The sequence below is a fragment of the Canis lupus genome, chromosome 28 (assembly GCF_048164855.1).
Source record: "Canis lupus baileyi chromosome 28, mCanLup2.hap1, whole genome shotgun sequence".
Lineage (NCBI taxonomy): Eukaryota > Metazoa > Chordata > Mammalia > Carnivora > Canidae > Canis > Canis lupus.
Genome location: NC_132865.1, coordinates 24,142,216 through 24,157,277, shown reverse-complemented (window position 1 = coordinate 24,157,277; position 15,062 = coordinate 24,142,216). Strand labels below are relative to the sequence as shown.

Genomic DNA, 15,062 nt, shown 5'->3' with positions numbered 1-15,062 from the left:
AGACCTAAACACATGGAAATATATCCTGTGTTCATGGTCAGAAGACTCTGTACTGTTTTAATGTCAGTTCTTCCTGAATTCACTTACAGATTCATCGCAATCCCAATCAAAGCCCCAGCAGATTATTTTGCATAAACTGTCAAACTGACTCTAAAATTCATATGAATTGTAAGTACCTAAAATAGCAAAACTAATTTGAAAAAGAACAAAGTTGGAGGACTAATGTTTCCTGATTTAATATTTATTATAAAGCTATAGTAATCAAGACAGTATGATACTGGCATAGATATTGAAAGAATAGATTGAAGAGTTCAGAAATATATCCATACAAAAATGGATAACTTATTTCCAGAGAAATGTGAAGGCAGTTCAATGGACAAAAGAAAATCTTTTAACATGGTAATGGAACGGGTGGATATCCACACATAAAAATGAACTTTTGGGCAGCCCAGGTGGCTCAGCGGCTTAACGCCATCTTCTGCCCAGGGCATGATCCTGGAGACTCAGGGTTGAGTCCCACGTCAGGCTCCCTGCATGGAGCCTGCTTCTCCCTCTGCCTGTGTCTCTACCTCTCTCTCTGTGTGTGTCTCTCATGAATTAATGGGTAAAATCTTTTTTAAAAAATGAACTTTAAAAAATAAATAAATAAATAAAATAAAAATTAAAAATGAACTTTTATCCAAATCTTTCCACCATATTGAAAAATTAACTCCAAATAGGTCGTAGACCAAAATGTAAAATTGAACACTCAAAGCTTCAAGGAAAAATCTATGAGAAAGTCTTTGTAATCTTGAGTTAGGTAAATATTTTTAGATATGACCCCAAAACATAATTCACAAAAAAATCAGCAAGTAGCATTGTGGCTGCCAGGGCCTGCGGGGAGGAGGACATGGGAGTAATTAATAGATATAGAGCTGCAGTTTTGCAAGATGAAAAAGTTCTGGAGATTGATTATACAACAATGTGAACATAGTTAATAACACTAGATTGTACCATTAAACGTGGTTAAAATGGTACATTTCATGTTATATGTATTTCACCTTATCAGATTTTTTTTTCTTTTTATTTTTTTAATTTTGTTTATTTATTCATGAGAGACACAAAGAAAGAGAGGCAGAGACACAAGCAGAGGGGGAAAGCAAGCTCCATAAAGGGAGCCCGACATGGGACACAATCCCGGGTCTCCAGGATCACGCCCTGGGCCGAAGGCAGGTCACCCAGGCTGCCCCAGATTTTTTTAAAAGTGAAAACCTAGAAAACACCTAAGCATCCAACAATAGATAGCATACATTAAATGAAGTATGGCATTGCATTTGATGAAAACCTTTAAAGTCACTAAAGTTGATACATTATAGAAGAATTTTTAATGACTTCAAAAACTCATGATTCAGTATTAAGAAAAAAATGTGGGTTAGAAAGCTGTTGAAACTAGAATCAATTTTTTAAAACAAGCATTTTAGGGGAAATTGGGTGGCTCAGTCAGCTAAGCATCCTTGATTTTGGCTCAGATCATGATCTCAGGGTCATGAGATCAAGTCCCACATCAGACTCTGTGCTGGTCGTGGAGTCTGCTTAAGATTCTGTCTCTTTCTCCCTCTGCACCTACACCTTCCCCCCCCCCCCCCGCACTGCTCTCTCTCCCTCTCTAAAAAAAAAATAAAACAAAATCAAATAAAATAAAACAAGTGTATGTAAGTATTGAAAAAAAGTTGAGACTGTAACAAGTGTTAAGACTAACTGACACAATAACAGGTGTTTTTATTTTATTTTTTGCATAGTTTCATATTCTAGAAATTTTCTATAAAATACATAATTTTTGTAATCAGATTTTTAAGTTATTTAAATCAATTTTAATACACAAAATTAGAGTGGTGATAAAATTGTATAGACTTATTAAATTCTATACTATTAGGTTCTTTTTTTTTTTTTTAATTTCTAAAGTGAGGAAAGACTAACCAAATCAAATGTTGTTAAGGATAGGGAGCAAATGGACCTCTCAATCCCTTCTTGCCAGAATGTGAGATATAAAAACTGTTCGGAAAATACCAATAGCTTAATAGTTTCATAAAAAGTTAAACACACACCTGCCATATGACCCAACCATTCTAGTCCTAGGTATTTACCCAAGAGAGATGAAAAGATTGTTCATGAATGTTCATGGCAACTTTATTTGTAATGGCTTCCAAATGGAAACAATCTAAATGTCCCTTAGGAGGTGAATGGATAAACATGATGTGCTATATCATTATGGTAGATTGCTACTCGTCAATGAAAAGGACTGAACTATTGATACACACAATAGCACATGAATCTCAACATAGGTATGTTGACTGCAAGAGTTAGACAAAAGAGTGTACATGGGTACCTGGATGTCTCAGTCAGTTAAGTATCTGACTCTTGATTTCAGTTCAGGTCATGATCTCAGGGTCATGAGGTGGAGCACCATGTTGTGTCCTGCATTGAACATGGAGCCTAGTTAGGATTCTCTCTCTTCTTCTGCCCCTTCTCCCATCCCCCTACTCATGATCTCTCTCTTTCTCTCTCCAAAAAAAGAAAAAAAAATTTAGGAAATACAAAATGATGTATATTGTCAGGAAGGAAATCAGTGAGCCTGTGAATGGGATGAAAGGTGGAAGAAATTACAGAGATAGTAGGAAACTTCCTGGGGTAACAGATATGTTCATTATTTTGATTGTATGATGATTTCCTGAGTATGTATGTATCTCAGAATGTATCCAAATGTACACTTGAATATTCACTGATTTATTGTATGTCAATCATACCTCAAAAGGCTGCTTTTGAAAAATAAGGGAAATTCAAATGGGAAAAATAAAATAAAAATAAAATAAAAAAATTAAAATAAAACCAAACTTCAGCTAATCATAATAAAATTACAAATATTAAATATAAAGAGAAAATCTTGAAAGCATCCAGAGCAAACAACACATTCTATACAGGTGGACAAGAAAGCAGAACACATATTTAGAATTCTGAAAGAGAAGTGAAAAAAGATCTGACAACTCAAAATTCTATATCCAGCAAAAATGAAGAAGGCTAAATAAAGGCAACCGTAGCTAAGAAAAAGATAAGTCATCACCAGCAGACATACCCTTTGAGAGATGCTAATAGGAATTCTTTAGGCTGAAGGGAAATGACACACACTAAAATTTAATCTTCACACACTAAAATTCAATCTTCAAGAAGGAATTAAGAGCACTGGAAATAAAGAGAGACTTTTCACAATGCCAAGAGAGTCAGTTCATTAGGAAGACATAGTATTTATAAAATTTTTTTCTCTCATAACAGCTTCAAAATTCATGAGATAATGACAGAAGGAGAGAAATAAGCAATTCTGTAATCGTAGTTGAAGAGTTTTTAAAACTATTTTTCAGCAATTGATAGAACTAAAGAATATCAGTAAAGATATAGATGGATCTGGGATAGCTGGGTGGCTCAGTTGGTTAAGGAGCTAACTGTTGATTTTGGCTCAGGACATGATCTCAGGGTCCTGGGATTGAGCCCCGAGTCTGGCTTCACTCTCAGCTCAGAGTCTGCTGAAGAGAAGTCCCTTTCTCTCAGTCTCTCTCTCTCTGTCTCTCTCTCTCTCCCTTCCCCGTTCTCTCTCAAAAAAATAGATAAATGAATAAATGCATAAATAAATAAATCTTTTAAAAAATATATAGATGGATCTGAACAAACTATCAACTCCTTGATCTGGATGATATTTATAGAATATTATACTCAATAGCTAGTTGCATAATACATATTATTTTCAAGTGTACTTGATATGTTCACTGAGATAGATCATATGTTGGTCCTTCCAACAAATCTTAAATACATTAAAAGATGAAACTGACAAAAGCTCAAAAGAAGAAACTGATCTTCAAGTGTTAAAGCTTAGAGTCCTATGCAAAAAGGCAGGAGAGAAACGCTGCTGTATCTCACTCAAATCAGGCTGCAAGAAATTCTAGGGATGCTGTTTAGGATTAAGTGGAAAGTTGACAACACCAACTCTGATGTGGAGAATCTTTTGAAAATCCATGATAATCAAATCATTGTGGGCATCGCATTCACAGAAGAGAAACATCTCCATTTTGGACTTCTGACTCAGAACTGCTCTCATGTGCAGGATGCTCAGGCCCTGTGTTCCTCAACCTGCTGATACAATAGTTGATGGGATGTGTAGGACAAGGGCAACACCAAGAGAGGGGGCTACAGAAGCTGGTGATAATAATACATTGGCTGTGAATAGGACAGCAAATAATATCTCTTCTTGATTGACCAAGAGCCAAATTAATGAAGACAGACTGTCCCAGTGCTTGCCCATAGATGCCGTTCACTGGACTGTCTGCAACTCACCACTGAGACCTGGCTCTGTGGATACTATTGTAACAGATATGCCATTTGAAAGAAGAATGACCTCCAAGAAGAGAGGAGAAACTGTAACCTTTATGCAGCTTGCTTACCAAGATGAGCTGTATCTGTGCACCTGAGACAGGCCAGGTTCTATTGCTTACCAGGCCAAGAAATGCTCTACCAGGGCATTATTTCTAATCAGACATGTATGGCATAAGGCACATACTATCTGGGTGAGCCTAGAGGGTCTTCCTGCAGCAGCTTATGTTTTCAAACAGCCATGTCAAGCCCTTGATTATCCTTCAGAAGAAGATGGTAGAAAGAGGAACTCTCTGGGAATGAAAGAATGCAAAGAATGCAGTATTTGTACTTCCCAAACTGGAAATGTCAGTGAAGAACTGAGAAAAATAGCATTAACAAAAGTGCAGTTTGCACTATTTAAGCTGGTCTAAGGCTCTTCACCCTGGTTAGCAAAAGAGGTGAACATAATGTGATGGTATTGAAAAAGATCCTATCGGGAAGCAGAGCTTTTCTTTAGATCTGTTCTGAAGAGGTAGCTTTCCTTAGCACTTTCCTTAAAATGCTTCAAAAATGCCCAGAGCAGAGCTTACTGAAATGCTCTGGGATTTGGGTATAGAACAGTTCATTTTCAGATTGTATAGCAGTTCTTGTTTTGCACTGTGGCAGGTAGAAAGTTACCCCAACTAAAGGGAGGCAGAGGACGTGAGAGCATCTGAGGCCATGTCCCATTGCCTGTGGAGCTTCACTGTTTAGTTGCTCAACATTTCATTACTTCAACCTTAAAAAACAAAGTCCAGGAGAAAGTGAAATCTCATGAGACCTGTAGGAAAGTTTGCCATCTGCCTTGAAAATGAAAATAAGCATCCATTATTCAGATTAATACACAGAACTAAAATAGACGACTGAATTCATCGAAGGAAGTACAAAGATCCTTTACTATTAGTAGAGGACATGTCCATGTATACATCGACAGATGAAACACAGGACAAAATAAGCCAGATTAAAAGCAAATTCACTTTTCTTTCAGTAAAGAAAAAAAAATGAAAGCAGTATTAAAACATTTAAAAAATAAGATGCTTTAAATGAGGAGTATTCAGATAGCAACAATGTCTTATAGTAGATCCTATCTCCCAAATATGCACAAAATCAACGGGGAGATGGGAAGTATAGGTTGAGTCAATCTCCTCAAAAGACAAAAAGATAAAACTAGACAATAAAAAAATTAGAGAATTAGGCAACATTAACTAAGTGGTATTCCAGGTAGTAAGAATTAAAAACATGGGACAAAAGAAATTAGCAAAGAAGGAGGAAGAGGTGGAGAAGATGATAATAGAAAAATATTTCCAACAACAGGTTGAAAAGAATGTACTGTCCTCAGCTGAATGACTAAGTGCCTAGCACAGTGACTAGGGAGAGAAATTACCACCACCAAGAAGTTTTGGAATACTAGGAATAAAGTTATGATTTGGAAAACTTCCAAGCACAGTGCAGGGGAGGGGTTGTGGGGTATGGGGTGGGATGAGCAGGGCAGCAGAAGAAGTTGTCAACAAAGCTAGGAACAACAATGGCATCTGACTCTTAATTGCAACACTATTGTCAGAAGATGATGGAATTGTGCCTTCCAAATTCTGAGAGAATTCTTTCCAATCTAGGATGGTATGTTCAAAGAGTCAAGTGGTGAGATTAGAAAAAAATATTTTAAAAGATGCAAAACATTGGTCTTCATGCATCCTTTCTCAGGAACCTCCTGGATGATGCTCAAGTAAAACAAATTTCTAGAAAAGATATGGAATTTGGGTAACAGAAGACCCAACTAGAGAGCCAGGTAAAGTTAATTCCTGACATCATGGTAAAGAGAAATCCTAGAATGGTGGCAGGGAATCAGGTCCAGGAAGCAAACTCATCCAGTTAGAGCAAGAATATCCAGGGATTCTGGAAAGCTTGTTCTAAGAAACAAAATAGCTATATTTACCTCTGGTTTATGGACATGTTCTGGTGAGTTTTAGTCACACTAATGGGAGGGAGTTAGGCATGAATCAGTGGAAGGTACGTATGAAACGAATTAAACCAATAAGAAGCATTGATTGAGGCCAGGGAAATAAAGTTATACAAGGAAATGCTTCCTTCGTTAATGAGTACATGGTTCAGCTGTGATTATTATATGACAATATTAATGTCAAATTGAATATAAACCTAACATGGTATATAACTACATTAGGTGAATAGAGAAAGGGTATATTGGAAATGAGGAAATGAAATCCTCATCTTTCATAGTATGAAGTCAATAGATATTAGTATTGAAAGAGTCAAACAATAATACATGGTATAATTTAGGAATATGATGGTAAATAACAGAGGAAAATGAGTCAAACATCTTTTCTCTGGAAAACATAAATCAGGGGTGAGGAAGAGACTAGAAGACAATTTTTATTTTTCCATCGTAAGTTATAAGGTGATTTGACTTTTTAGGAAAAAAATAAGAAAATGAAATTTAATTTGCAGTGATGTTACATTGAATCATTCAGATAACTATTTTTTGAAAAAATTATTCCTCCAAAAATATACATACAGGAATACTGTATTTCCAGGCCCTTCCCCCACTGCTTTATTGAGATAGAGTTGGCAGATACAATTATAAGATATTTGAAATCTACATTACGATGATTTGATACATGTATACATTTGAAAGGATTCCTGCCATCTAGTTCATTAACTAGAACATTATTTTATCTCAAGAATTAAAAACAATTTAAATTCTTTTACCTTCAAAATCAGCCATTGGTTAGCCTTACATCTCTTTCTGAATCATGAATGCTATGGGATAGACAAGCTAAGGACCCCCGGGTGGCTCAGCAGTTTAGCGCCACCTTCAGCCCAGGGCGTGATCCTGGGGTCCCGGGATGGAGTCCTGCATCAGGCTTCCTGCATGGAGCCTGCTTCTCCCTCTGACTGTGTCTTTTCCTCTCTCTGTGTCTCTTATGAGTAAATAAATAAAATCTTAAAAAAAAAAAAAAAAGGAAAGCTATAGAATTAGTAAGTGATGTGTCCACCATGTAGATTATCCCGTATTGGACAGAGAATTTTTTTTATCTTCATGCTTGAAATAAAGTGATACTCCCCTACTCCCCTGTGAAACTGTAAGCCAGGTCTAAAAGTTCACTCAAGTCAAATGTGGGATTGCAAACAATATTACAACAAACTTTTCCAGGCAGTCTTCCAGTTATGGTGTGAGAAAAGGAAACAATGACTTCCATTAGCTGTGTAAGAAATTAACTATGTATTACTAACAGAATATATACCTTTCTAGGCATGAGCAAGTCCACCATGGTCATGGGGTAATCACCTCCCCTCACTCCCCTTCAGAAGAGAACTGACTTTGGCCTGCCTTGTGGAGAGTGGACATGGTGCAGAGGAAGGGAGCTAACTTGCTGCCATGTTATATCCCAAATCCATGTTATCACGAGGCATCATTGCCAGGTTTGTTGTAGGGCCATGTGGCGAGCCTCAATCCGTTCATCTCAATTTAAGTAAAGTGCATTTTGTATCTGCTATGGACAAAATATTGTAGTGTGTGTATGGTGTGAAAGGATAGTCATGACAACACACGGCATGATGACAGAACAGGTAGTGCCACATGGGTTTTTTTTTCTAAGGTTCCATTCTGGTGCAGAGTCAGATCACCGAGGTGCAGTTTCTCACAGACCCAACACTCTCAGGCATGCAAATTGTCTAGACTAAGAGAAAGTTTTTTTGCAGTATTTTGCTCAGCTCTCCTCTGTGAACCTAAGCAAGCTGAGGAGACTGTGTGGGGAGCAGGTAGAAATTTGTGTGGCTGAAGCAGGGAGGCTGTGGGGACCCAGCGAGGAGGAAAGAGGTTCCTTGAGGGAACATTCAGCCAGCCTCCTTGTCCCAGGGTGGGAGGAAAAATGCATCTACATTTCTTTTCTCCTTCTTCTCATGTTTATTTCCTTCTCCATCTTACCATCTCTTAGCATCCTTGTTTCCAGCCCATGTAACCCCTTGGTTGGGTAGGCAAAATTTTTCCTGTGTGTGGGGCACAATGGACCACAAGGATTTTGCTCTGGGGCACAGAGATTCTTTTAGGTAAAAGCCATTTAACACTAGAATCATTAAACTTGAAAAGAAGAGCTATGATGTTGCCAATGTTAGTTCGTCCTGCTGGGGATGGAGGGAAAAATCATTACTCAAATATTCATAGGTAATACAAAAATGAATTTCTAATATTTATTATTCCATTTTTTATTTATCACCTGATGACATGATACATGTGGTGTGTCAATATAGTTCTAAGTATTTTTTATAAATACTAACCCATTGGATCCTTATATGAACTCTACAAAGGCAGGTTCTATGATCACATCCTCACCTTGCAGATGAAGAAACCGAGGCCCAGAAAGATGAAATAGATTGCCCAAGGTCACACAGCTAATGTGCAAGAGAGTTAGGGATTAAACCCAGATTATCCGTAGGGTCCCTACCATTTAATGCCATTCTGTGCTGCAGTGTGGTGACTGATGAATACATGTAAAGACAGTTTAATTGCTCATTGTAGTTGCTAACTTGGTTTCACTTATTTTCTTTATGATGCCCAACATCTGGGCAGCTGAAAGTTTAAAGATTGCTCACGTGCTGAAAATGTCATCAGGCATATAGGTCTGGTGGTACAGATAACTTGAAAACCCTCTAGCTACAAACATGAATTGCTCAATAAATTATAACTAACATCCTTATAAATGCATGGCTGAACTGCTAAGAAAGGCAGGAAAATCGCCTTAGGTCAGAAATGAAGAAGGAACTGAGGATAAGAACAGTGAACCGCAGAGCTGACACGGTGTCTGTCGGGGTGGGGGTGTGGTATTTATCATATTTAATAATCCAGGGGCTTGAATTTATTTATTTATTTTAAAGATTTTGTTTATTTATGAGAGAGGGAGAGAGAGAGGCAGAGACACAGGCAGAGGGAGAAGCAGGCTCCATGCAGGGAGCCCAACGTGGGACTCGATCCCAAGTCTCCAAGATCACACCCTGGGCCCATGGCAGTGCTAAACTGCTGAGCCACTCGGGCTGCCCCAGGTGGCTTGAATTTAGTACCAGTACAGGGAGAGAGAGAGTTGGGATTCAGACCCACATCTTGATAGTGCTACCCCTTCACCTGAGTGAGGTGAGTGAGGATTCAGGCTACCCCTTCACCCAGTGAGGATAGTGCTACCCCTTCACCCTGAGTGAGGATTCAGGCTAAGGGAACTCTCAAAAGTTGTGGGAGGGATTATAAATTGACACAACCACTTTGGAGAGCAATGTGACAATGTCCCGTGAATTTGAATAGGTGCATCCTTATGACAAAGCAATTCCTTTGCTAGTTTTATATGCTGGAGAAAACTCTAGGCCATGGGGAAAATCAGACATGGATGAGAATTTTATTGCAATGTTGTTTGCATTAGTAAAAACTTGGAACAGGAGAGTGGATAAATGAATTGTGCTATATTGGTTTAATGGAATGCACAGAGCAGTGAAAATCAATGTACTGTAGACATGTATCATCAGGGATAATTCTCAAAAGCTTCACTTTTGTGAAAAAGAAAGACAAGTTGCAGAGCATTTGCAGCATTAAACCTAAGAGCTGAAATGTAGAGAATCAGAAAGAATTAAAAAAAAAAAAATTGTAATTCTTAACGTGAGTCAAGGCAGAGACCAAAAAGGACTTCTCTCAAAAACGAAATCCACACCAACATTGCAGATATAATGGCTTCTGTTGGGCTCAGTATTTCCCGTGCAGACCAGAGCTTCAAAACAGGCCCAGCAGCATGGCAAGAAAGATAGAACGGTGGCTTTACTAAATAGGAAATATTCTCATTTATTTCACCAAAATTCAAATCAACTCAATCTATCTGTTACTCTGCTTTCTCTCCATACTACATCTTTGCCTCTTTCTGGTCTCACCAAGCATCTCTCATTTCCCGAATCCACACACACGCACAAGGTCTCAAACTTATGCAAAGTCATTTAACTTCCTTTTGCTTTTAAACTTGCATTTTAAGCTCATCATCCTGCTCACCAAATAAAGCCCCCCCTTTTAGGATTTGTTTATAACTGTGTTTCTGTTTTATAGCAATATTTTTCTCTGTTACAAACAATTAACAAAAACACAACAGGAGTTCAAGAGGACCTTGGAGCCAACAAAGTTTAACAATTATTGTTATTTCTTAAAATAACATCTTTATTGAGTTATAATTCACACACCAAACAATTTACCTACTTAAACTGTACAATTGAATGTACAACCATCAGCACAATAAATTTTAGAACGTTTTCATTACCCCTAAGAGAAATGCCATATCCACCCCCTTATATCCCCCTCCCTATTTCTGGCCCTTACCTTCTGCTCATCCACCATATTTCCCCCCTACTCTGCCTCCTGTTCTCTTTCAGCCCCAGGAAACCATGAATCTACTTTTTTGTATGTTTTGTTTATATGGATTTGCCTATTCTGAATATTTCATATCTAGAAGCATATAATATATGGTGTTTTAGGATGGATTTCTTTCACTTAGAACCATGTTTTCAAGATTCATCCATGCTGTAGCATGTATCAGCACATTTGTTTTTATCACCAAATCATATTATATCATACGGTCATACCACATTTAATTTAATCTTTTACCAGGTGATGGATATTCGAGTGTTTTGATTATTTTGGCTTTTTGGTTATTACGAATATTACAGCTATAAACATTTGTGTATAAGTTTTTGTGTAGTCATGTGTTTTCATTTCTCTTGAGTATACACGTAAAAAGCAGAATTTCTGGGTGATATAATTCAGTATTTAACCCTTTAAGGAACTGCCAGACTGTTTTGTAAATTAGCAGCATCCTTTTAAGTACACACCAGCAGGGTATGAGGATTCCAGTTTTTATACATTTTGGTCAACAGTTGTTATTATCTATATTTTATTTTAATATAGCCATGCTCTTAGGTGTAAGTAGTATCTCACGTGGTTTTGATCTGTTTTTATCAAATGGATAGAGATGTTAGGTACCTCTTCATTTGCTTATTTGCCATTTGTATATCTGTTTTGGAGAAATGTCTGTTAAGCTCCTTTGATAATTTTATTTTTTTTTAAATATTTTTTTCTTTATTTATGATAGTCACAGAGAGAGAGAGAGAGAGAGAGAGAGAGGCAGAGACATAGGCAGAGGGAGAAGCAGGCTCCATGCACCGGGAGCCCGACGTGGGATTCGATCCCGGGTCTCCAGGATCGCGCCCTGGGCCAAAGACAGGCGCCAAACCACTGCGCCACCCAGGGATCCCTTTTTTTTTTTTTTTTTTTTTAAGATTTTATTTATTTATTCATGAGAGACATACAGAGAGAGAGGCAGAGACACAGGCAGAGGGAGAAGCAGGCTCCACGCAGGGAGCCCGATGCGGGATTGATCCCAGGACTCCAGGATCACGCCCGGCTGAACGCAGGCACAAAACTGCTGAGCCACCCAGGGAACCCCATGAAAAAACATTTCTTAATCCAATGCCATCAAGATGAATACCTATGTTTTCTTATAAAATTTTTAAAATATTTTATTTATTTGAGATAGAGAAAGTGAGCTGGAGAGACAACACAAATAGGGGGAGAGGCAGAGGAAGAAGCAGGCTCCCTGCTAAGCTGAGAGCCCCACGTGTGGCTCAATCCCAGGATGCCAAGATCATGACCTGGGCCTAAGGCAGACACTTAACCAAGTAGCTACCCAGGCACATCTTCTTATAACGTTATTTATTTATTTATTTTTTTTTTTTTAAAGAGAGAAAGCTGAAGCTGAGGAGGAGGCAGAGGGGCAAAGGAGAGGGAGAGAGTATCTTAACCAGGCTCCACACCTAGTGTAGAACCCAACATGGGTCTCCACCTCACGACCCTGAGATCATGACCTGAGTCAAAATCGAGACTTGGACGCTTAATGGATTGAGCCACACAGGCACCCCTTTTAAATAAAATTTTATAGGTTAGATCTTGCATTTAAGCCTTTGATCCATTTGAATTAATTTCTGTGTATAATATGGTAGGTGTCCAACTTCATTCTTTTGCATGTGCTATCTGGTTGTACCAACACTCTTTGATGAAAATACTGTTCTTTCTCTTTTGAATTATCTTGACACTCTTGTCTAAAATCAAAATCAATCACACCATAAATGTGAGGTTTTAGTTCTGTACTCTAAACTTAATCCCACTGATATATATGTCTGTCCGTATGCTAGTACCACACCATTTTGATTACTGCAGAGCTCTGTAGTAAGTTTTGAATTCAGAAAGTGTATACCTTCCCACGTTGCTCTTTTTTTTTTTTCAAAATTGTTTTTGTTATTCTATCTTACATTTCCATATGGATTTTAGGATCAGCATGCCAAATTGCTGAAGCTAGTTGGAATTCTGATGGGAACTGTACTGAATCTGTAGATCAATTGAGGAGTATTATCATTTTAACAATATTAAGTCTTCCAACTTATGAAGATAGCTTTCATTTTATTTAGGTCTTTTTAAATTTCTTCCAACGTTTTATACTTTTCAGAATATAAGTTTTATACTTCTTTTATTAAGTATCTTTATGTTTTATTCTTTTTTTAAATTTTTTTTTTTTTTTATTCATGATATACATAGGGAGAGAGAGGCAGAGACACAGGCAGAGGGAGAAGCAGGCTCCATGCCGGGAGCCTGACATGAGACTTGATCCCGGGACTCCAGGATCGCGCCCTGGGCCAAAGGCAAGCGCCGAACCGCTGAGCCACCCAGGGATCCCCTGTTTTATTCTTTTTGATGCTGTTATAATTGTTATGTTCATTCCCTTTTTGAGTTGTTTATTGAAAATGTATAGAAATACAATTAATTTCTGTATATTGAGCTTCAATCTGGCAGCCTAGCTAATATACTGGTTTCAACAGTTTTTCTTTTTTTTTTTTAAGTGGATCCCTTAGGCTTATCTCTATGTAAGATCTATCATCTGCAAATATAGTTTTATCTTTCTCTTCTGATTAGAGTAACTTTTATTTCATTTTTTGGCCTAATTTTGCTGGCTAGAACTTCCAATACAATGCAGAATAGAAGTGGTAAGATGTTATTTATTATTTTTTTTTAGCCTGTGCTTCTCTCAGATTTTTTACTTTCTTATGATGAGTGGTCAAGTAGTCTTGAGCTTATGTCTTTTCTTCTTAGAAGTAGTAAGAAAGAAGTGAGTTGGAGGAAATTGAATACTGTCCTATAACTACTGAGAACAACTAAAAAGAGAGAGAAGTTGTGACCATTAGCATTAGGAATATGAAAGAAAGTGATCAGAGGGCTCTCAAGCCTCTTCCAGGAACCAAACAGAGTACAGAAGAGTGGTCTGGGCCTGAAACATGGTCTTGGGAATTAAAAGCATGAAAGCTTGTGGAGGTTCCTTGTCAAAATATAAAGCTTGGGATGACTGGGTGGCTCAGCAGTTTAGCACCTGCCTTCAGCCCAGGGCATGATCCTGGAATCCTGGGATCGAGTCCCACATCCGGATCCTTGCATGGAGCCTGCTTCTCCCTCTGCCTATGTCTCTGCTTCTCTCTTTCTCTCTGTGTCTCTCATGAATAAATAAATAAAATCTTATAAAAAAAAGCTTATTCTTTTTAGAGTATGTATCAACTTATGTAGGATTATCACACAGTCAAGAGTGCATTTATATAATTAGATCTCAAAATTTTGGCTGGAGGAAAAATTTCATTTAACAAACCTGAAAAAGGGGCACTGGGTGAGCTCAGTTGGTTAGGCATCTGCCTTCAGCTCAGGTCATGATCTCAGGGTCCTGGGATCAAGCCCCACATAGGATTCCTTTATCAGCAGGGAGTCTGCTTCTTCCTCCCCCTCTGCCTACTTGTGCTCTCTCTCTGTCAAATAAATAAATAAAATCTTTTTAAAAATAAATAAAATTTTAAAAACCTAAAAAAAAAAAAACCTTACCCAACCTTCTGTTAGTTGTTTTTAAATAATTCACGCACAACAAAAATAAAATTTATCAATATAAGGTACTAATATATAAGGCACTATCAATATAAGGTATTCCTTATTTATGACACAAGGCAGTAGAATATATTGTTTTATTTTTATTTCTTAATTGTTAAGATTTCATTTACTCATGAGAGAGAGAGACAGAGAGGCAAAGACATAGGCAGAGGGAGAAGCAGGCTTCCTAGAGGGAGACCGATGTGGGACTCGGTCCCAGGACCCTGGGATCACACCCTGAGCCTAAGGTAGATGCTCAACTGCTGAGCCACCCAGGCATCCCGAATATATTGTTTTAAACTAGGCCTTAGCGGTTTATGTTAATTTTTCTTTTAGTTCGGTTATGAATATGTGTCATCTAATAAAAATTTAAATCTATTAGACTGTCAACAATAACTTCCAAGTTATGGTTTGGTTTCTTTTCTCCGGATTCCTTCCCCTTTTGTTTTTAATATTGGCATTTGAGATTTGTTAAAATATTAAATTCTGACCAATAAGAATATATCATTTAAATCTCTAATTTTTCATAAGTAGCAGACTGATGACATGGGAGCTATTTTAGAATAAGAGGGGGATCCCTGGGTGGCGCAGTGGTTTGGCGCCTGCCTTTGGCCCAGGGCACGATCCTGGAGACCCGGGATCGAATCCCACGTTG

General features: G+C 37.8%; 1 pseudogene; it reads left to right on the top strand.

Moving 5' to 3' along the window:
• The first annotated feature begins 2,577 nt into the window (after nt 1–2,577).
• On the top strand, nt 2,578–4,698 carry LOC140620040 (tRNA (guanine(6)-N(2))-methyltransferase THUMP3 pseudogene; annotated as a pseudogene).
• Nucleotides 4,699–15,062: the final 10,364 nt, after the last annotated feature.